General features: G+C 37.4%; 1 protein-coding gene, 2 non-coding genes and 1 pseudogene across 3 annotated transcripts in view; 2 read left to right on the top strand and 2 right to left on the bottom strand.

The window, feature by feature from the left end:
• Positions 1-21,988, top strand: part of Ncl-ps3 (nucleolin, pseudogene 3) — a 415,248-nt pseudogene that overhangs the window by 59,621 nt on the left and 333,639 nt on the right.
• The window catches only part of LOC134485278 (alcohol sulfotransferase-like), an 80,133-nt gene that overhangs the window by 34,422 nt on the left and 23,723 nt on the right, over positions 1-21,988 (top strand). The window lies entirely within an intron of this gene.
• Positions 16,728-16,834, bottom strand: LOC120100121 (U6 spliceosomal RNA). Its single transcript, XR_005499914.2, has one exon. It is a non-coding gene; the product is annotated as a U6 spliceosomal RNA (small nuclear RNA).
• On the bottom strand, positions 21,054-21,126 carry Trnag-acc5 (transfer RNA glycine (anticodon ACC) 5). Its single transcript has one exon. It is a non-coding gene; the product is annotated as a tRNA-Gly (tRNA).

The raw sequence follows: 21,988 nt of genomic DNA, 5'->3' as shown, positions 1-21,988 counted from the left end.
CATTTTTGAAAACCATCTATCTATATAAGTTAATCTGGAATATTTTCTGTTAATTATCTTATTATCTTGAAATTATTCTAACATACTTAGAGATATAAACTTGCTATTTGGCTCTTAATTCACATATGTAATCAATTCAGAAATTTGTAATGGCATCAATAGAAGGAATGACTTTAATCCTTTTACTTTTAAACTTTTTTAACTAATAAAATCTATACCAAGCAAAAATATGATTTTAGCTTAGTTACCAAATGAGATTATGACTCTACAACTCAAACTAGCCAATTCCTCCCTGTTAAATTACAACCATTTCTAAATTCCTCATAAAACAACCTTAGAATAACCACTTTCAGCCCCCCTAAAGTCCAGAGAATTAGAGTAATAACTCTTCAACAACTTTTCAAGTTGTATGTTGGTGTTGAGATATCCTTGTGGGTAGGAGGTAGAAATAATAAAGCAAATATTATAGCCAGATGTGGGTCTTGCCTGGATCAATGTGAAAGTCCTTGAGACCAGGAATCCAAGTAGGTACATTTTGCAAAAGATAATTCTCAACACAAATGTTTAGAATAGAGATATCTTTTTGTTTGATTCTCTTGAATCTAATTTTTCAGGACATCTCCCTCTCTCAAATCTGATCATTATAACTCTCTGAGGTTTCTGGAGCCTAATCAGACTTTAAAAAAACACAAAAACAAAACCATTTTCCCATAATAATGTGCTTCTTAGTCTCCAAACAGGAAAGTTTGTATCTTCCCTCTCTTCCAGAGTAATAATATAACCATAAAACTCAAAGTCAAGTACATTATGAAGATTAAGCATTTTTTAAAAAGGAAGTAAGCTAAAAATAGTATATGAGCTTGGTAGTCTTTTGTAATCTGTCACATTAGGAAATTAACCCAAAATTCTGTGGAGCACATGTTAAGAGAATCTGAGCTTCCTGTTGTGGTCAATGTCAAAAATAACCACAGACACTTGCTAACTGGCATCAACAAGCCATATGGCCTTTAGTGGCATAATTCATAAAACAAACTAAACACCTATTAACTACAATATCCATAATCAACTTATTAAACCAGGATATTGCCACCAAATATATCAATTTGTCAAGCTCTCTACCTGGAGCCTCAGATGTTTATTTAACCTTAATACCTTTGAAATATCACAATTCTCTTCTTGAAGTCAGTGACTAATCTTTCCCTATGTAAGTTCTGAACTGTGGATGAAAATCCCAATGTGATTTGGCTAATCTCTGTACTTTTCTTAAAACAAACTAAATCACCTTCTAATTAATGCCTGTCATTAAGAAGTAACTTGTCTAACTAGGATTTCAACCCAAAATTCCTGTGGAGAGACATTAGGAGGTATATGAGTATCCTGAAAGACTTTCTTTCAAAAGCAGGTTTTATCTTTAACTCTCTGAGCTGTAACTCCTTATCACACAGCAGTCGACCTACACAGCCTGCCAGCCCAGCCCGTTTCTGTTTCTTTGCTTAAATTCCTGAGCTTGAGGATTGAGCTCACGTGATTCAACATGGTGCTGGACTCCTCTTATGTAGAAAACAAAACTTTCTCTCAACTCTTAGGATTACTAGTGGATTCTCATCTAGCAGGTTTGTTTGCCATTTTGCACTCTCTTCCAGAGTAATAATATAAACATTGGGTGCCATCAGCTGCTGTGAAATTTAAAAAAATAAAATGCTGCCTTTACCCCCACTAGATCCAGCACCATGGTGTCCCTAGATATCTGATAGATAAGTTAATCTCAGTCAGCAAAGCAAACGTCTTTGTCTTTCCTGCTCTGCTCCATCCTATTAAACACTGCTGAAGGCCTCTCTCTGAGCCTGTCAACAGTCTATCTATCCATCTAGTTCCAAAGCCAGTCTTCACCATGCTAGAAATATATATCCCAACTCTGTGACAGCCCAGTGTCTCTGCTGCCTGACATTCTCCCAAACCCATATCACCACAATAAAGAATGCATAACACAATAACCTCTTATCCAATTGATGACATATATTTGCCTCCCAAACATACAAAGACCCATACCCATTCATTCCTTAAGAAAATTCATAACAACTTGTAATGTACTGAGTAGAATCTTAACATCTCCCTCTATGTTCTCGTGGCTGCTTCTCTGCCTTCCCATTCCAATCTCCTCTTCTTCCCTCAAACTTTGTTCCCATACATTTTTCCTTCTCATCCAATGACAGGCCTCGTTCTATCTTTTAGCTGCCTTCACCTGTATAATGACATCATCCCACAGACAATCACCTAATATCAGCCTGCCTACTATTGTGAGGGCTACTTGACAGGATGACATAATCCAACCTACGCCCAGCTTTCTTTCTCTTTTTTTATTGACTATTTTTAATTTACATTTCAAATGTTATTCACATTTCCGGTTTGCTGGCCATAAGCCCCAATTCCATCCTTGTCTCCTTCTAGGAGGGTTTTACCCTTCCCTAACCACCCCAATTCAAACCTGTCTGACATTCTTCTGCACTGGGGGGTCCAACAGGACCGTGTTTCTCCTCTCATTATTGCCCAACAATGCCATCTTCTGTTACATATGCAGCTGGAGTGATGGGTCTGATAATTTGTCTTCTATGGGTAGTGGTTTAGCCTCTCGGAGCTCTGCGTGGTTGGTATTGTTGTTCTTATGGGGTTGCAGTCCCTTTCAGCTACTTCAATTCTTTCTCTAATAATGCCAAAGGGGAACCAGTTCTCAGTCCAATGGTCTGCTGCTAGCATTCACCTCTTTATTTGACATGCTTTGGCTGAGCCTCTACGGAGACAACAATATCAGGCTCCTGTAAGCATGCATTTCTTGATTTCAGTTTTGGTGACTGTATATAATTGGGCTGTATATCTGGGTGGGCCAGGCTATGAATAGCCATTCCTACAGACTCTGCTGCAAACTTTTTCTCCATATCCCCTCCTATGAATATTTTTGTTCCATCTTTTAAAAAGGATGGAATCATCCACTTTCCTGATCCTTGTTCTGGAGGTTCCTGTAGTCTGTGGTTGTATCCTGGGTAATTCGAACTGTTGGGCTAATATCCACTTATCAGTGAGGGCATAGCATGTGTGTATTTTGTGATCGGGTTTCCTCACTCAGTATGATATTGCCCAGTTCCATCCACGTGCTTATGAATTTTATAAAGTCATTTTCTTTGACAACTGAATAGTATTCCATTTTGTAGATGGACTACATTTCTGTGTCCATTAATCTATTGATGGGCATCTGGGTTCTTTCCAGCTTCTGGCAATAATAAATAAGGCAGTATGAATGTAGTGAAGCTGTGTCCCTGTTGTATGTTAGAGCAACATTTAGGTATGTGTCCAGGAGAGATATACCTGTGTCTTCAGGTAGTGCAATGTCCAATATCCTGAGGAACCTCCAGACTGATTTCCAGAGTGGTTGTATCAGTTTGCAATTCCACCAACAATTGGGGAGTGTTCCTCTTTCTCAGTATCCTTGCCAGCATCTTTTGTTACATGAGTTCATGATCTTAGCCATTATGACTGGTGTGAGGTGAAATCTCAGGGTTGTTTTGATTTGCATTACTCTGATGAATAAGGATTTTGAATGTTTCTTTAGGCACTTCTCAACCATTCACTATTCCTCAGCTGATAATTCATTGTTTAGCTCTGTATCCCATTTTAGTAGGGTTTTTTGGCTCTTTGGAGTTTAACTTCTTGAGTTTTTTGTATATTTTGTCTAATAGTCCTCTATTGGATGTAGGATTGGTAAAGAACTTTTCACAATCTGATGGTTGCCACTTTCTTTTAATGATAGTTTCCTTTGACTTATAGAAGCTTTTCAGTTTTATAATGTCCCATTTGTTGATTCTTGATCTAAGAACATAAGTCATCTTTGTTTTGTTCAGGAAATTTTCCTCAGTGCCCAAGCATTCGAGGCTCTGCCCCACTTTTTTCTTCTATTAGTTTAAGTGTATCTTGTTTTATCTAGAAGTCCTTGATCCACTTGTAGTTAAGCTTTGTACAAGGTGAAACGTATGGTTAGATTGACATTTTTCTACATTCTGACCTCCACTTGATCCAGCACCATTTGTTGATGATGCTATCTTTTTTATCCCCACTGGATACTTTTAGCTTTTTGTCAAAGAGCAAGTGACTATAGGTGAGGGTCTTCATTTCTATTCCACTGATGTACCTGCATGTTTCTGTAGTAATACCGTACACTTTTCATCACTATTGCTCTGTAATACTGCTTGAGGTCAGGGATGGCGATTCCCCCAGAAGTTTTTTATTGTTTAGTTTATTTTTTGCTATCCTGGATCTTTTGATATTCCAAATGAAGTTGCAAATTGCTCTTTCTAACTGTATGAATAATTGAGTATAAATTTTGATTGGAATTGCATTCAATGTGTTGATTGATTTTGGCAAGTGACCATTTTTAATATATTAATTCTGCCAATCTATGAACATGGAAGATCTTTCCATTTTCTGAGATCTTCTTCAATTTATTTCTTTGGAGACTTGAAGTTCTTGTCATACAGATTTTTCACGTGTTTGTTAAGAGTCACACATATGTGTTTTATGTTATTTGTGATTATTGTGAAGGGTGTCATTTCCTTAATTATTTCTCAGCCTATTTATCCTTTAAGTAGAGGAAGGCTACTGATTTGTTTGAGTTAATTTTATACCCAACCACTTCCTGAATTTTTTTTCCTGCTTAGTAGTTCTCTGGTGGAACTTTTGAGATCACTTAACTGTACTATCATGTCATCTGCAAATAGTGATATTTTGACAGTTTACTTTCTAATTTGTATCCCTTTGTCCTATGTTTTCTGATTGCTCTGGCTAGGACTTTGTGTATGATATTGAATAAGTAGGGAGAGAGTGGGGAGCCTTATCTAGTCCCTAACTTTAGTGGGATTGCTTCAAGTTTCTCTTCATTTTGTTTAATGTTGGCTACTGGTTTGATGTATATTGCTTTTACTATGTATACTTATAGGCCTTGAATTCCTGATCTTTCCCGGACTTTTATCATGAAGGGGTGTTGTTGAATTTTGTCAAATGCTTTCTCAGCAACTCGTAAAATGAACATGCATTTATTTCTTTGAGTTTTTTTTTTTACATAGCTGGGTATGCGGATACATTTCTGTATATTGAAGCATTCCTGCATCCTTGGGATGAAGCCTACTTGATCATGATGTAAGATTGTTTTGATGTGTTCTTGGATGCGGTTTGTGAGAATTTTGAGTATTTTTTGTCGATATTCATAGGGAAAATTGGTCTGAATTTCTCTTTTTTGTTGAGTCTTTGTGTGGTGTAGGTACAAGTGTACTTGTGACTTCATAGAAGCAATTGTGTAGTGCTCCTTATATTTCTATTGTGTGGAATAGTTTGGACAGTATTGGTATGTAGTCTTCTTTGGAAATGTGGTAGATTTCTTCATTAAACTCATCTGGTCCTGGGCTCTTTTTGTTTGGGAGAATTTTAATAATTGCTTCTATACATTTAGGTGATATGGGATTGTTTAGATGGTTTATCTGAGCCTGATTTAACTTTGGTACCTGGTATTTGTCCAGAAAATTGACCATTTCATCCAGATTTCCCAGTTCTGTTCATTATAGACTTTTGTAGTAGGTTCTGATGATTTTTTTGAATTTCCTCAGATTCTCTTATATTGTCTCCCTTTTCATTTCTGATTTTATTAAGTTGGATACCCTCTTTTTTCCTCTGGTTATTCTGGTTAAAGGCTTTTCTATGTTGTTGATTTTCTCCAAGAAGCAGCTCCTGCTTTTGGTGTTTTTTTTATACTTCTTTTTTTTTCTATTTGGTTGATTTCAACCCTGAGTTTGATTATATCCTACCTTCTACTCCTATTGGCTGTATTTTCCTCTTCTGTTTTAGAGGTTTTAGTTGTGTGCCCAAGCTGCTAATGTATGCTCTCTCTAGTTTCTTTTTGGAGGCACTCAGATATGAGTTTTCCTCTTAGCATTGCTTTCCTTGTGTCCTATAAGTTTGGATATCTTGTACCTTCAGTCTCATTAAATTCTAAAATGTCTTTAATTTTTTCTTTACTTCTTCCTTGACCAAGTTATCACTGAGTAGAACGTAGTCCAACTTCCATAAGTATGTGAGCTTTCTGTAGTTATATTTGTCTGTCTTGATCTGAAGGATGCATGGGATTATTTAAATCTACTTGTATCTGTTTAGTCATATTTTTTGACAAATTATAGGGTCAATGTTTGAGACGGTATTATAAGGTGCTGAGAGGAAGTCATATTGTTTGGTTTTAGGATGAAATATTCTATAAATATCTGTTAAATCCATTTGGTTCATAACTTCTATTATATTAACTGTGTCTGTGTTTATTTTCTCTTTCTATGGTCTTTCCATTGATGAGAGTGGGACATTGAATTCTCCTACTATTATCGTGTGAGGTGCAATGTGGGCTTTGAGATTTATTAAACTTTCTTTCATGAATGAATTTGTTCTTGCATTTGAAGTATAATTATTCAGGATTGAGAGTTCATCTTGGTGGATTTTTCCTCTGATGAGTATGAAGTGTCTTTCCTCATATTTTTGCTAACATTTACTTAAAAGTTGTTTTTACTCTATATTAGAATGTTTACCCCAGCTTTTGTCTTAGGACCATTTGCTAGGAAATTTGTTTTCCAGCCTTTTACTTTGAGATAGTGCCTGCCTTTCTAACTAAGGTGTGTTTCCTGTATGCAGCAAATTTCTGGGTCCTTTTAACATATCCAGTCTCTTAGTCTATGTTTTTTAATTTGGGAATTGAGTCCATTGATGTTAAGAGATATTAAGCAATAATGATTGCTATCTTCTGATTGTTTTCTCTTTCTTTTTTTTTGTTGTCCTTCTTCTTTTAGGTGGAATTATGTTTCTCTGTCTCTCTTCTTTTGGATTCTTTGTAGGGAGATTATTTTCTTGTTTTTTCTATGGTGTAGTTTCCTTCCTTATGTTGGAGTTTTCTATCTATTATCCTTTGTAAGACTGAATTTGTAGAAAGATTTTGTAGAAACAATGATTTTATGAAATTCATAGGCAAATGGATGGAACTGGAAAATATCATCCTGAGTGAGGTAACCCAATCACAGAAAAACACACATGGTATGCACTCATTGATAAGTGGCTATTAGCCCAAATGCTTGAATTAACCTAGATGCACAGAACACATGAAACTCAAGAAGGATGACCACAATGTGAATGCTTCACTCCTTCTTTAAAAGGGAAACAAGAATACCCTTGGAAGGGAATAGGGAGGCAATGTTTAGAACAGAGGCAGAAGGAACACCCATTCACAGCCTGCCCCACATGTAGCCCATACATATACAGCCACCAAACTAGATAAGATGAATGAAGCAAAGAAGTGCAGGCTGACAGGACCGGATGTAGATCACACCTGAGAGACACATCCAGAATACAGCAAATACATAGGCGAATGACAGCAGCAAACCACTGAACTGAGAATGGGACCCCCGTTGAAGGAATCAGAAAAGAACTGGAAGAGGTTGAAGGGGCTTGAGACCCCATATGAACAAGAATGCCAACCAACCAGAGCTTCCAGGGACTAACCCACTACCCAAAGACTATACATGGACTGACCCTGGGCTCCAACCTCATAGGTAGCAATAAATAGCCTAGTAAGAGCACCAGTGGAAGGGGAAGCCCTTGGCCCTGCCAAGACTGAACCCTCAGTGAACATGATTGTTTGGGGGGAGGGTGGTAATGGGGGAGGATGGGAAGGGGAACACCCATATAGAAGGGGAGGGAGAGGGGTTAGGGGGATGTTGGCCCAGAAACCGGGAAAGGGAATAACATTCGAAATGTAAATAAGAAATACTCATGTTAATAAAGATTAAGAAAAAGTAGAATGATTGCTATTTTTTGGGTTTTTTGTTGTTCTTCTTCTTTTAGGTAGAATTATGTTTGTGTGTATCTCTTCTTTTGGATTCTTTGTAAGGAGATTACTCTCTTGTTTTTTCTATGGTGTAGTTTCTTTCCTTATGTTGGAGTTTTATATCTATTATTCTTTGTAGGGCTGAATTTGTAGAAAGATTTTGTAGAAATTTGCTTTTGTCATGGATATCTTGGTTTTTCCATTTATGCTAATTCAGAATTTTGGTGGCTATACTAGTCTGGGCTGGCATTTGTGTTCTCTTAGAGTCTGTATGACTTCTGCCTTATGATCTTCTGAATTTTATAGTCTCTGGTGAGAAGTATGGTATCAGTGTGTTAGGTCTGCCTTTTTTCATGACTTGACATTTTTCCCGCACTGCTTTTAATATTCTTTATTTTGTGCCTTTGGTGTTTTAATTATTTTATGACCTAATAACTATTTTGAAGACCTAATAACAACAGTTCTGGTTCAATCTATTCTGAGTTCTGTGGGCTTCTTGTATGTTAATGGGAACCTCTTTCTTTAGGTTAGGGAAGTTTTCTTCTATAATTTTGTTGAAGATATTTACTAGCTCTTTATGTGGGAATCTTTCCTCTCTTCTATAGCTATTATCCCTAGGTTTAATCTTTTCACTGTGTTATGGATTTCCTGGATGCTTTTGGTTGGAAGCCTTTTGCATTTATATTATCTTTGATGATTGTGTCAATGTTTTAAATGGTGATTCTGCCCCTGAGAATTTCTCATAAATGTCTTGTATTCTGTTGGTGATGCTTGCACTTATGTCTCCTGATCTCTTTCCTGGGTTTTCTATCTCCAGAGTTGTCTTCCTTTGTGCTTTCTTTATTGTTTCACTTTATCCATTTTTAAATCCTGGATGGTTTTCTTCAATCCTTCTGTTTCGTTGTGTTTTCCTGTAATTCTTTAAGGGATTTTTGTGTTTCCTCTTTAAGGTGTTCTACTTATTTACCTGTATTGTCGTATATTTCTTTAAGGGACTTATTAATGTTCTTCTTAAAGTCCTCTATCAGCATCTTGAGATGTGATTTTAAATAGAAATCTTTCTTTGAAGGTGTGTTGGGATATCCAATATTTTCTTTGGTGGGAGAACTGGCCTCTGATGATGCCAAGTAGTCTTGGTTGCTGTTGTTTTACTTCCTGTACTTGTCTCTCTCCATCAGTTTGTCTCTGGTGTTAGCTTGTTTTGTTGTCTCTGACAGCAGCTTGACCCTCCTGTAGGCCTGTGTTTCAGCAGTCATGTAGACCGGTTTTCTTTCAACTGGGAGCAGAGAGCTGCTCCTGTGTTTATGTGACCTGAAGCCTCCAGGCAGGTTGCTAAGTGCAGAAGAGTTGTTCTTACCTCTTCTCTCAGGTGTGTAGGAGTTGCTGGTGATTGGCTTCCACCTCTCGGCATAGGCAGAAACCTTAAGGTTCCTGATCCTGACTGCTCATACGATCCTGTGACCAGAATTCACAGAGGGAACTAGGCTGTCCCTCTTGGGTCAGGAATGTGAGCAGAAGTGGCAGTCTCCCCTGAAGTATCATGATTGTCTGCACTTCTGCGAGACCAGCTCTTTCCCCCATGGGATTTGGGTACAGGAGGCTGCTGGGACTGGTCCAGGTCAGTTTCAGGCACAGGCAGAAATAACCAGTAGGTTCCTGCTGCCAACTGCTCCTATATTCCTGTATCCAGAGGCCATTAGCCATGTTACTCTTGGGCTAGGAATGTGAACAGAAGTGGAGGTCTCTCCTGAGGTCTCATGATTTTCCACATTTCTGAGGGTCCAACTCTCTCTTCCATGGCAATTTGGTGCAAGGGACCTGTAGGACTCGTTCAGTTCAGTTGTGGGTACAGGCAGAATCCATCAGGTCCTCACAGTTTGCTTTCTCTATCTCCTGACTAGTATATAAGTATATCTTTAGTAATGGATATTACAAACTAATTTTTGTGGGCCTGACAAAAATGAAAATTGCCTTTAATATTTGGATACTCAGGCATTTTCAGGCAATCACTCCTAGGGAGATTCCCCAACACTAGCAATAAAGTTTTCATTTACCAACCTATAACTTCTACAAGCAGCATTTTCTACCTATGAAAGGTGCCTTGACTAATATATTAATGAGCTTACAAAATAATGAGTTTCCATAATGCATCTTCATATATTCTTGGTTTTGATTAATTATCCTTCATCTTACTACCCCATATTTCATAAACCACCTCATTCTCATATTCATTCCCTCCATTCCATTTTATAAGTATTTTTGTATCTCTCTTTCCTTAGGTATTTTGTTCTTGTTCTCCTTCTAATGGCCCCTTTCTAGATTTCTGTCCTTTATGTGAACTTCAGATTAAACACACTAAGAATTTATCTAGAATGCTCATATGACAGAGAATATATACAACTTGTCTATCTTTCCCTGTGTTATTTCATTAAGTACATTTTTCACTTACATTTAGTTTCCTAAGAAGCTCATAGATTCATTCTTATAGCTGAATGTAATTTTATTATGTTTGCACATCACAATTTCATTATCTATTTTTTAGTTGATGGGCACATAGGCTGAACGTGTTTCCAAGCTACTGTGAGTTGAGTTGAAATTAGCACAGATTTTCAACTACGTGTTACTAGTAAATACCTAGGTGTGTAGGAGTATACACCTAGCTACATAGTAACATACACTCATGAATGTAGTATAACACACCTAAGTATATAAAAATGTACACCCATGAATGTAGTATAATACACCTAAGTATAGAATAATGTGTATTCTTTGGTTTGGTAGTATACACCTAAGTATATAGTGGTATATATCTAAGTAAGTAGTATACACCTAAGTACATAATAATATACACCAAGATATAGTACTATAAACCTAAGTAGTTTTTGTATATACTTAATATTTCATAATTGGGTCCAATAAAATATATTTTCAGGGTTTATGAGTAAAATACCCAGTGATTTCAATAGTTACTGTGTGACTATGTACTCCCACCAGTTTTTCCCCATATTTTTATTACAATTTTAAAAATAATATTATAAAATTTATTAAATTTTTCGTAAAGTAACTTTAAATAAAGTAAAATATACCAAAATTAATGATATCCAAAATCTATAAAAATGAATATATATATGTATATATATGCATATATATATATATATATGTTTATATATAGTCAAAAACACTCTGTAAAGCCTCACAATATATGTTACATTTTATTTTTCTTTGATTGGAATTTTTTATTGGATATTTTATGTACTTAAATATCAAATGTTATCCCCTTTTATGGTTTCCCCCTCTATCATCCCCTGACACCATGCTTCTATTAGGATGCTTGCCCTCCTACCAACCCACTCTCAGCTCATCACCCTGCCATTCTCACACACTGGGGAAATGAGCCTTCACACAACCAAGGGATTCTCCACCTATTGATGCTGGACAATGAGATCATCTGTACATATGCATCTGTAGCCATGGGTCCCTACATGTGTATTCTTTGGTTGGTGGTCTTAGACCCTGTGAGCTCTAGGGGTTCTGAATGATTGATATTGTTGTTTGTCCTATGGGCTTACAAATTCATTCAGCTACTTCATTCCTTTTTCCAAATCCTCCATTGGGGTTCCTGTGTTCAGTCTGAAGATTAGCTGCAAGCATCCTCGTCTGTGTCAGTGAGGCTCTAGAAGAGCCTCTCAGAAGACATTCATATCTGGCTCCTGTCAGCAAGTACTTCTTGGCATCAGCAATAGTGACTGGGTTTGTAGCTATAGATGGGATGTATCCCCAGGTGGGGAAATCTCTCGATGGCCTTTCTTTCATTCTCTCCTCCAGTATTTTTCCATGTATTTCCCACTGTATTTTGTAGTGCCTACAAAGGAGAACAAAAGCATCCATATTTTGGTCTTCCTTCTTCTTGAACTTCATGTGTTGTGAATTTTCTGTATCCATTCCTCTGTTGAAGGACATCTGGATTCTTTTCAGTTTCTGTTTATTATAAAAAATGTTGCTATGAGCATAGTGGAGCATGTGGACTTCTTAAATGTTGGAGCTTCTTTTAGGTATATGCCCAGGAGTGGTATAGCTGTTATCAGTAGCATTATGTTCAATTTTCAGAGGAACTTCGAGACCGATTGCCAGAGTGGTTGTACCAGCTTTCAATCCCAGCAACAATGGAGGATTGTTCCTCATTCTCCACAGCCTTGGCAGCATCTGCATTCACATGAGTCTCTAATCTTAGCCATTCTGACTGCTGTGAGGTAGAATATAAGGGGTTTTTACTTGCATTTCCCTGTTGACTAAGGATATTGAAAATTTCTTTAGGTGCTTCATGGTTATTTCACGTATCTCAGTTAAGAACTGTCTGTTTAGCTTTGTAGCCAATTTTTAAATAGGTTTATTTGGTTTGTGTCTAACTTCTTGAGTTCCTCGTATATATTGGATATTAGCCCTCTAATGGATATAGGCTTGGTAAGATCTTTTCTTAATCTGTTGGTTGTCATTCTGTCATCTGTCTTCCATAAGTTTTGCAATTTTATAAAGTCCTATTTGTTGGTTCTTAATCTTAAAGCATAAGTCATTGGTGTTCTATTCAGGAAAATTTCTCCTGTGCCCATATGTTCAAGTCTCTTCCTCAATTTCTGTTCTATTAGTTACAATGTATTTGGTTTTATTTGGTGGTCCTTGATTCAGTTGTACTTGAGCATTGTACAGAATAAAGAATGGATTGATTTGCATTCTTGTGCATGCTGACTTCCAATTGAACCAGCACCATTTGTTGAAAATTCTGTCTTTTTTCTACTTGATGGTACTAGCTCCTTTGTCAAAGATCAAGTGGCCATAGGTGTGTGGGTTTATTTCTGGGTCTTCAATTCTATTCCATTGATCTACTTGCCTGTCTGTGAACCAAAACAATGGATTTTATATCATGATTGCTCTGTAATACAGTCGGAGGTCAAGGATGGTGATTACCCTAAAAGTTCTTTTATGGTTGAAAATAGATTTTTTGTATCTAAGGTTTTTTGTTATTCAAAGTGAATTTGAAAATTGCTCTAACTCTTTGAATAATTGAGTTGGAATTTTGATGGAGATTGCACTGAGTGGGTAGATTGCTTTCGGAAGGATTGCAGTTTTCAGTATATTCATCCTGTGAATCCATGAGCATGAATAGTTTTCCTTCTTCTGATATCATGTTCAATTCTTTTTCTTCAGAGGCTTGGAGTTCTTGTCATAGAAATCTTTCTCTTGCTTGATTAGAGTCACACCAAGGCATCTACATTATTTGTGGCTATTTTGAAGGGTGTCACTTCCTTAATTTCTTTCTCAACTTATTTGTCATTTTTGGGGTTTCTTTTTGAGTTAATTTTATATCCAGTCACATTGCTGAAATTGTTTATTATGTTTAGAAATTCTCTGGGGGAATTTTGTGGTAACTTAAGTATACTGTCATATGAACTACGAATAGTGATATTTTTAATTCTTTTTTTCCAATTTGTATTTCTTTGATCTCTTTTGTGTTATCTAATGGCTCTAACTAAGATTTCATGTACTATACTAAATGGTAGGGAAAGAGTAGACAGCTTTGTATAGTCCCTGTTTTAGTGGGATTGTTTCAATGTTTCCTCAATTTAGTTTGATGTTGGCTCCTGGCTTGTATATATTGCATTTTGTATGTTTCCATGTGGGCCTTGAATTTTTGATCTTTCCATGACCTTTATTATGAAGGGGTGTTGAATTTTGACAAATGCTTTGTTAGCCTCAATTGAGATGATCATGTGTTTTTTTTTTCCTTTGATTTTCTTCACATAGTGGATTACACTGATGGATTTCTGTATATTGAAGCATTCTTGCATCCCTGAGATGAAGCCTCCTTGATCATCATGAATAATTGTTTTGATGTGTTTTGGATTTCATTTGTTTAAATATAATTGAATATTTTTGCAACAATATTATAAAGGGAAATTGGTCTCAAGTTCTCTTTTTTTGTTGGGTTTTTGTGTGGTTAGGTATGAGCATAATTATGGTTTTATAGAACAAATTGAACAGTATTCCTTCTGTTCCTGTTTTTTTGGAATATTTATAAAATTGTTGGTAGTAGGTCTTCTTTGAAGGTCTAGTAGAATTTTGCATTAAATCCATCTGGTCCTAGGTGGTTTTCTGGTTGGGAGAATTTTCATTAGAGCTTCTCTTCCTTCAGGGGTTTCGGAACTTCTCAGATGGTTTATCTGATCCTGATTTAACTTTGGTACCTGGTATCTGTCTAGAAAATTGTTCATTTGATCCACAGTTTCCAGTTTTGTTGAATATAGCCTTTTGCAATAGGATCTGATAATTGTTTGTATTTCCTCAGTTTCTTTTGCTTTGTCTCCAATTTAATTTCTGACTTTCTTAATTTCTATAGTGTCTCTCTGCCCTCAAGTTAGTTTGGCTAACAGTTTATCTATCTTGTTGATTTTCTCAAAGAACCACCACCTGGTTTTGTTGATTCTTTGAATATTTCTTTTTTTTCTACTTGGTTGATTTCTGCTCTTAGTTTGATTATTTCATGGCCTCTATTCCTTTTGGGTGTATTAGCTTATTTTTGTTTTAGAGCTGTCAGGTGTGCAGTCAAGCTGTTAGTGTATGTACTTTCCAGTTTCATTTTGGAGGTTCATAGAACTCTGAGTTTTCTGCTTACCACTGCTTTCATGGTGTCTGATAAATTATAATATGTGGTGCCTTCATTCTCATTAAATTCTAAAACGTTCCAATTTCTTTCTTTTTTATTTTCCCTTGACAAAGTTATCATTGATTACAGCATTGTTCACCTTTCATGTTTATGTGGACTTTCTGTTGTTTTTGCTGTTATTTAGTCAATTGCAATCAGATAGGGTGCAAGGGATTATTTCAAACTGCTTCTATCTGTTGAGACCTGCTTTGTGAATATTTCTTTAAGTGCTTCTTGGCCATTCAAGGTTCCTCTGTTGTGAATTCTCTCTTTTGTTCTACACCCCATTTTTATTGGGTTGTTTGAGTTTTGGAAGTTAGCTTCTTGAGTTCTTTTTATGTTGGATATTAGCTCTCTATCAGCTGTGGTTTTACTGAAGATATTTTTCTCAATCAGTTTATTGATGCTTTGTCCTATTGACTGTATACTTTGCTTTACATAAGCTTTCTAATTTAATGAGGTTCAATTTATCAGTTCTTGATCTTAGAGCATGAGCTGCTGGAATTATATTTAGTAAATTTTCTACTGTGCCAATGTGTTCAAGGCTCTTTCATAACTAGATTTTTATTTGATTCAGTGTAATTTGTTTTATGTTGAAGTCCTTGATCCACTTGAACTTGAGCTTTGTACAGTGAGATAAAAATGAGTCTAAACCAATCAAACCCAGATACTTGTGCTGATGCCAAGAAGTACATGCCACCAGGAGACTGATATAGCTGTCTCCTGAGGATTCTCTGCCAAAGCATGAAATAAACAGAGCCTAATGCTAGCAGCCAACCATTGAGCTGAGAATGGGGTCCCATTGAATGAGTTAGAGAAAGGATTGAAGGAGCTGAAGGGGCTTGGAATGCCATAAGAACAAGAATACAAACCAATCAGAGCTCCCAGGGAATTAACCACCTACCAAAGAGTACACATGGACAGAGCCATGTATCTATCTGCATGTGTAGCAGATAATGGCCTTGTTGTGCATCAGTGGGAGATAAAGCTCTTGGTTCTACCAAGGCTGGACCCCCTAGTGTAGGGTAATACCAGAGTGGGGAGGCAGGAGGCAGTGGGAGATTGAGGGGAGCACCCTCACAGAAGAATGTGAAGGGGAATAGGATAGGGGGTTTATAAACAGAAAACCAAAACTGGGAAAGCAGATTACATTTGAAATATAACAAAACAAATATCCAGTAGAAGAAAAGAATGGGTCTATTTTAATTTTTCTACATACCAACTGCCAGTTAGACCTGCACCATTCATTGAAGATGCTTTCTTTTTTCCACTGTATATTTTTGGCTTCTTTGTCAAAGGTAAAGTGACCATAAGTGTGTTCTTTTAATTCCCGATCTTCAATTTTGTTTCAGTTATCAACTTGTCTCTGAAATAACACCATCGAGTTTTTATGACAGTTGCTCTCTAGTACAGCTGGAGGTCAGGGATTGTGATTCACTCAGAGGTCCTTTTTTGTTAATAATTGTTTTTACTATCCTGGTTTTTTGTTTATCTACATGAAATTGAGAATCGCTCTTTCCATGTCTTTGAAGAATTGTGTGGGATTTTGATGGGTTTAAATTAAATATGTAGATTGCTTTTGGTAGGGTTGTCATTTTTATAATTTCAATCAAGCCAATCCAGGATCCTATGTGATCTCTCAATTTTCTGAAGTCTTCTTTGATTTCTTTCTTGAGATACTTGAAGTTCTTTTTTTTTAATAATTTATTTTTTTTATTTATTTATTTTTTTTATTAACTTGAGTATTTCTTATATACATTTCGAGTGTTATTCCCTTTCCCGGTTTCCGGGCAAACATCCCCCTCCCCCCTCCCCTTCCTTATGGGTGTTCCCCTCCCAACCCTCCCCCCATTGCCGCCCTCCCCACCACAGTCTAGTTCACTGGGGGTTCAGTCTTAGCAGGACCCAGGGCTTCCCCTTCCACTGGTGCTCTTACTAGGATATTCATTGCTACCTATGAGGTCAGAGTCCAGGGTCAGTCCATGTATAGTCTTTAGGTAGTGGCTTAGTCCCTGGAAGCTCTGGTTGCTTGGCATTGTGGTACATATGGGGTCCCGAGCCCCTTCAAGCTCTTCCAGTTCTTTCTCTGATTCCTTCAACGGGGGTCCTATTCTCAGTTCAGTGGTTTGCAAAAATATGGAACGCTTCACGGATTTGCGTGTCATCCTTGCGCAGGGGCCATGCTAATCTTCTCTGTATCGTTCCAATTTTAGTATATGTGCTGCCGAAGCGAGCACGAGATACTAGAAGTTCTTATCATACGTTATACAGGTTTTTATAGTTTGTATGTGCTTGTCGCAAGTTTTGACGCTATTAGAAGCTGTGGCACTGTTGTAATAGGTGTGCACTTGTTAGGTTGTGTGTGTACTTCTGGATTTGGGCTTTAAGATCCTCATCCTCAATGCATGGAAGCAGTGTTCTGCAAGCAGACTTCAGATGAAGATGTAGAATTCTTAGCTCCTCCTGTAACATGACCGCCTGGTTGCTATCATGTTCTCACCTTAATGAAAATGGCCTAAACCTCTACACCTGAAAATCCAGTCCCAATTAAATGTCATTTTTAAAGTGTTGCCTTGTTCATGATCTATTTACAGCTATAAAACATTAGTGAAGACACAGATCTTTTTCATGTTTGTTTGAGACATCCTAAGATATTTTAACTTATTTGTGATTACTATGAAGAGTGTTATTTGCCTACTTTCTTTCTCACCCGATTTATCATTTGTATAGAGGAAGGCTACTGATATGTTTGCATTCATTTTATGTCCACTCACTTGGCTGAAGTTGCTTATCAGCTGTAGAAATTCTATGGTTGAATGTTTGGAGTCGCTTATGTATACCAGCATATCACCTGTAAATAGGGATATCTGTTTTTCTTATTTGCCAACTTGATCTTTTTCTTGTCTTATTGCTCTAGCTAGAAATTTGAGTACCATACTGAAAAGATACAGGAAGAATGGGCCTCCTTCCCTTGTCCCTCACTTTAAAGAAATTGCTTCAAGTATCTCTCCATTTAATTTGATACTGGCTGCTTGTTTTCTGTATATTCCATTTATTATGTTTAGGTATGGGCCTTGAATTTCTGATCTCTCTATTCAACATGAATACGTGTTGTATTTTGTCAAATGCTTTTCAGCATCTAATAGGATTGTCATGGGAATGGATTACATTAATGGATTTTTGTATACGGAAGCAAACTTGCATCCATGTCATGAAGCCTATATGGTTGTAAATGATAGTTTTTATGTATTCTTGGATTGGGTTTGCTAGAATTGCATTATTTTTGTATCAATTTTCATAAGTGAATCTGGTCAGAAGCTCTCTTTGTTGGGTCTTTGCATGGTTTAGGTATCAGAGTAATCATGGCTTCAGAGAATTAGTTATGTAATGTTCCTCCTGTTTCTATTTTATGGAACAGTTTGAGCAGTATTGGTATTAACTGTTCTTTGAAAGTCTGGTAGAATTCTGCTTTGAAGCCATCTGGCACTGGACTTTTTTTGATTGGGAGGCTTCTGACATTTCTTCTATGTCCATTGGGGATATGGGCCAGTTTACATAGCTTACTTGCACTCACTTTAACTTTGGTATGTGGTATCTACTAGAAAATCATCTATTTCATCTATATTTTCCAGTTTTTTGAGTATTGGCTTTTGTATTAGAATATGATGATTTTTTTGAATTTCCTCAGTTTCTGTCCTTTTCCTTTCTGATCTTGTAATTTTTAATTGGTTATTTTATTTATTGATATTTCAAATGTTATTTTCCTTCCTAACAACCCCCTTCGACTAGCCTGCTAACTCTCCTTCTCTGGTGGTGCTCACCCACTGGCCCACCACACTCCTGCATCAGGTCCCTAGCATCCCTGTATCCTAGGTCACCAAGCCTTCTCAGTACCAAGCGGATTTCTTCCTTTTGATTCCAGATAAGCCAATCCTCTTCTACATATCCAGCCATGTTTCTCACTATGTAAAAAGTTAGTTTTGTCCAAACTTCCCCATTGGGGTCCCTGGGCTCAGTCCGATGTTTGGGTGTGTACATCTGCATGTCCAGCTCTGGCAGAACCAGGGCTATTCTAGGCTCCTATTAATAAGCACATTTTGACATCAGCGATAGTGTCTGGGTTTGTTGTCATTTGATGGAAGAGATCCCTAGGTAGGGTAGTCTCTTCAGTTTCTGCTCTATTCTTTGGCTGTGCATTTTCTTTTGACAGGAGCAATTCTGTATTAATAAAATTGATGTGGGTTGGTGTGTCCTCAATCCTCAACTGGAGGCCATGCATATCTACTGGAAATGGTCTCTATAGGTTCACTATCCCATTTGTTGGGTATTTCAGTTAAAGTAATCCCCTTTTTATCCTGGGAACCTCTTGGGTCCCTGGTATCTGGGACTTTATAGTAGCTACCCTCAGGTCCCATTCCCAACTGCTACATACCTACTTTCAAATTACTAACCCTCAGTACTTCTCCCCCATCTTCTCCCATAGCTGAACTGCCCCCCTTTTAATCTCCCCTTCCTCTCACATTCCATGATCCCATTCTCCCTCTACTTCCCAGAAATTATTCTCTTCCCCCTACTGAGTAGTACTGTAGCATCCACACTTTGATGTGATCTTCTTTTTTCCTGGCTTTCCTGTGATCTGTGAGTTTCATTGTAGGGATTCTGAGCTTCTTTTTGGCTATTATCCACTTATCAATGAGAACATACCATGGGTGCTCTTTTGTGATTGGGGTACCTCACTAAGGATAATATTTTCACTTCTTTCAGTTTGCCTGCAAATTTCATGAAATCATTGTCTTTATTAACAGAGAGGTATTGCTTAGTGTAAATGTACCATATTTTATTTATCTATTTCTCTGTTGAGGGACATCTGAGTTCTTTCCATCTTCTGGCTATTAAAAGTAAGGCTGCTATGGACATTGTGGAGCATGTGTCTTTTTTATATGTTGAAGCTTCTATTGGGCATATACTAGGAATAGTATATCTGGGTCCCCAGATGGCTCTATGTCCAATTTTCTAATGAACTGCCAGACCTATTTCAAGAGTAATTGTGTGAGCTTTCAATTACACAGGCAATGGAGAAGTGTTCCCCTTTCTCCACATCATCACCTGTCACGCCCACCTCGGCCGGCAAGGAAGAGGCAACATGGTTGGATTCTTCTCAACAGCCTTTACTGCAGGACACCTTCATTGTTGACACAGGGAGGCGGCGGCGGCGGCGGCAGCAGCCAGCCCTAAGTCTTACAGCTCTAAGTGTTACAGCTCCAAGTGTTACAGCTTCAAATGTTACCGCCCCCGAGCAGCAAAGCCGCTCGCCTTATATACACAGCAGTATGCTAATATTCTTTCAGGGATTGGTGGGGCACGAGTCACCCCACTGTCATCCCAGCTACTTGTCCTCCAGAGATTGGTGCGGCATGAACCTCCATTAGCATAGTACCGCCCCAGCCAGACTGACTTCAGGTGCAAAACCCCACGCATGCGCAGTACTGTTGTTCACCACAGGAGGGCGCCAGATTCACCTCATTATCATACAGCTGCCCTGACAGGGGAGATGCCTGTGCATGCGCGGTAAGTTATTCACATTCGGACGGGGCTGGCTGTCGGCGCCATCTTTACTTCGCCGCGCCATTCCCTACAATCACCAATGTCTGTCACTTGAGGTTTGATCTTAGCCTATCTGACTAATATGAAATGGAATCTCAGGGTTGTTTTGATATGCATTTCCCTGATGACTAAGTGTGTTGAACATTTCTGTAAGTTCTCAGCCATTTGAAATTCTTCAGTTAAAATGTCTCTGTTAATTCTGTACCCCATTTTAAATATGGTTATTTGATTCTCTGGAGCCTAACTTCTTGAATTCTTTGTATAATTTGGATTTTAGCCCTCTATTGGATTTAGGGGTGATAAACACCTTTTCTCAATTTTGGCTTGCTCTTTTGTCTTATTTACATTGTCTTTTGCCTTTCAGAAGCTTTTCAATTTTATGAGGTTCCATTTGTCAATTCTTGATCTTAAAGCATGAGGCATTGATAGTATGTTCAGAAAAATTCCCCCTATGCCAGTGATAGGGGAATATTCTAATAGATTCATTGTATCTGTCATTTTGTAGAGGTTCTTCATCCACTTGGGCTTGAGCTTTTTACAAGGAAATTGGAATAGTTAAATTTGGATTCTTCTACATGTTGACTGCCAGTTGCATCAGCACCATTTGTTGAAAAGGCTGTCTTTTTTCCACTGGATGATTTTGGCTCCTATGTCAAAGATCAAGGGACCATAGGTTTGTGGGTTCACTTCTGGGTCTTCAGTTGTATTTCATTGATCTGTGTGTCTCTTTAGCAATACCATATGGGTTTTCATCACTGTTTCTCTGTAGTATAACTTGAGGTCAGCTATGGTGATTCTCCCAGAAGTTTTCTTATTGTAGAGAATGGTCTTTTTTTTTTTTTCTTTTCTTTTTTTGGAGCTGGGGACCGAACCCAGGGCCTTGTGCTTGGTAGGCAAGCGCTCTACCACTGAGCTAAATCCCCAACCCAAGAATGGTCTTTTACATACTTGTTTTCTTTCTTTCTTTTTTTTTTGGGGGGGGGTTATTCCAGATTAAGTTGAAAATTTCTCTTTCTTTCTCGTTTTAGAATTTAGCTGGAATTTTGATGGGAAATGCATTGAATCTGTAGATTTCTTTAGGTAAGATGACCATTTTTACTATCTTAATCCTTCTGTGAGCATGGGAGAACTTTCCATATTTTGAGGTCTTCGATTTCTTTCTTCAGAGAATCCAATTTCTTTTCATACAGGCATTTTTCTGTTTTTTTTTGTTTTGTTTTTTTTTGTTTTTTTTTTTTTGTTTTGTTTTTTTTTTTTTTTGTTTTTGGCTAGGATCACACCTAGATATTTCATATTAATTTTGACCATTGTAAAGAATGTCATTTACCCAATTTCTTTCTCTGTCTATTTTCCCTTTGAGTAGAGGGATGCTACTGATTTGTTTGAGTTAATTTTATTTTCTATCCATTTGACTGCAGTTGTTTATCAAATTGAGGATTTTTCTCATGGATTTTTTTGGGTGACTTTTGTATACTATTTTATGATGAACAAAGTGTCATATCTTGACTTCCTCTTTTCCAATATGTATCCCTTTGATCTGCTTTTGTTGACTAATTCCTCTGGCTAGAAATTCAAGTAGTATATTGAGTAGATGATAGGAGAGTGGGCAGGCTCACCTTATCCTTGATTTTAGTCGCATTGCTTAAAGTTGCTCTCCATTTAGTTTGATGTTAGCTACTGTTGGCTGTATAATTGTATTTAGGTATGGAACACGAATTCCCATTTTTTACAATATTTTTACCACAAAGGGGTGTTGTATTTTTCAAAGGCTTTTTCAGCATCTAATG

The sequence above is a fragment of the Rattus norvegicus genome, chromosome 1, assembly GCF_036323735.1.
Source record: "Rattus norvegicus strain BN/NHsdMcwi chromosome 1, GRCr8, whole genome shotgun sequence".
Lineage (NCBI taxonomy): Eukaryota > Metazoa > Chordata > Mammalia > Rodentia > Muridae > Rattus > Rattus norvegicus.
This window is presented reverse-complemented; position numbering and strand designations above follow the sequence as displayed.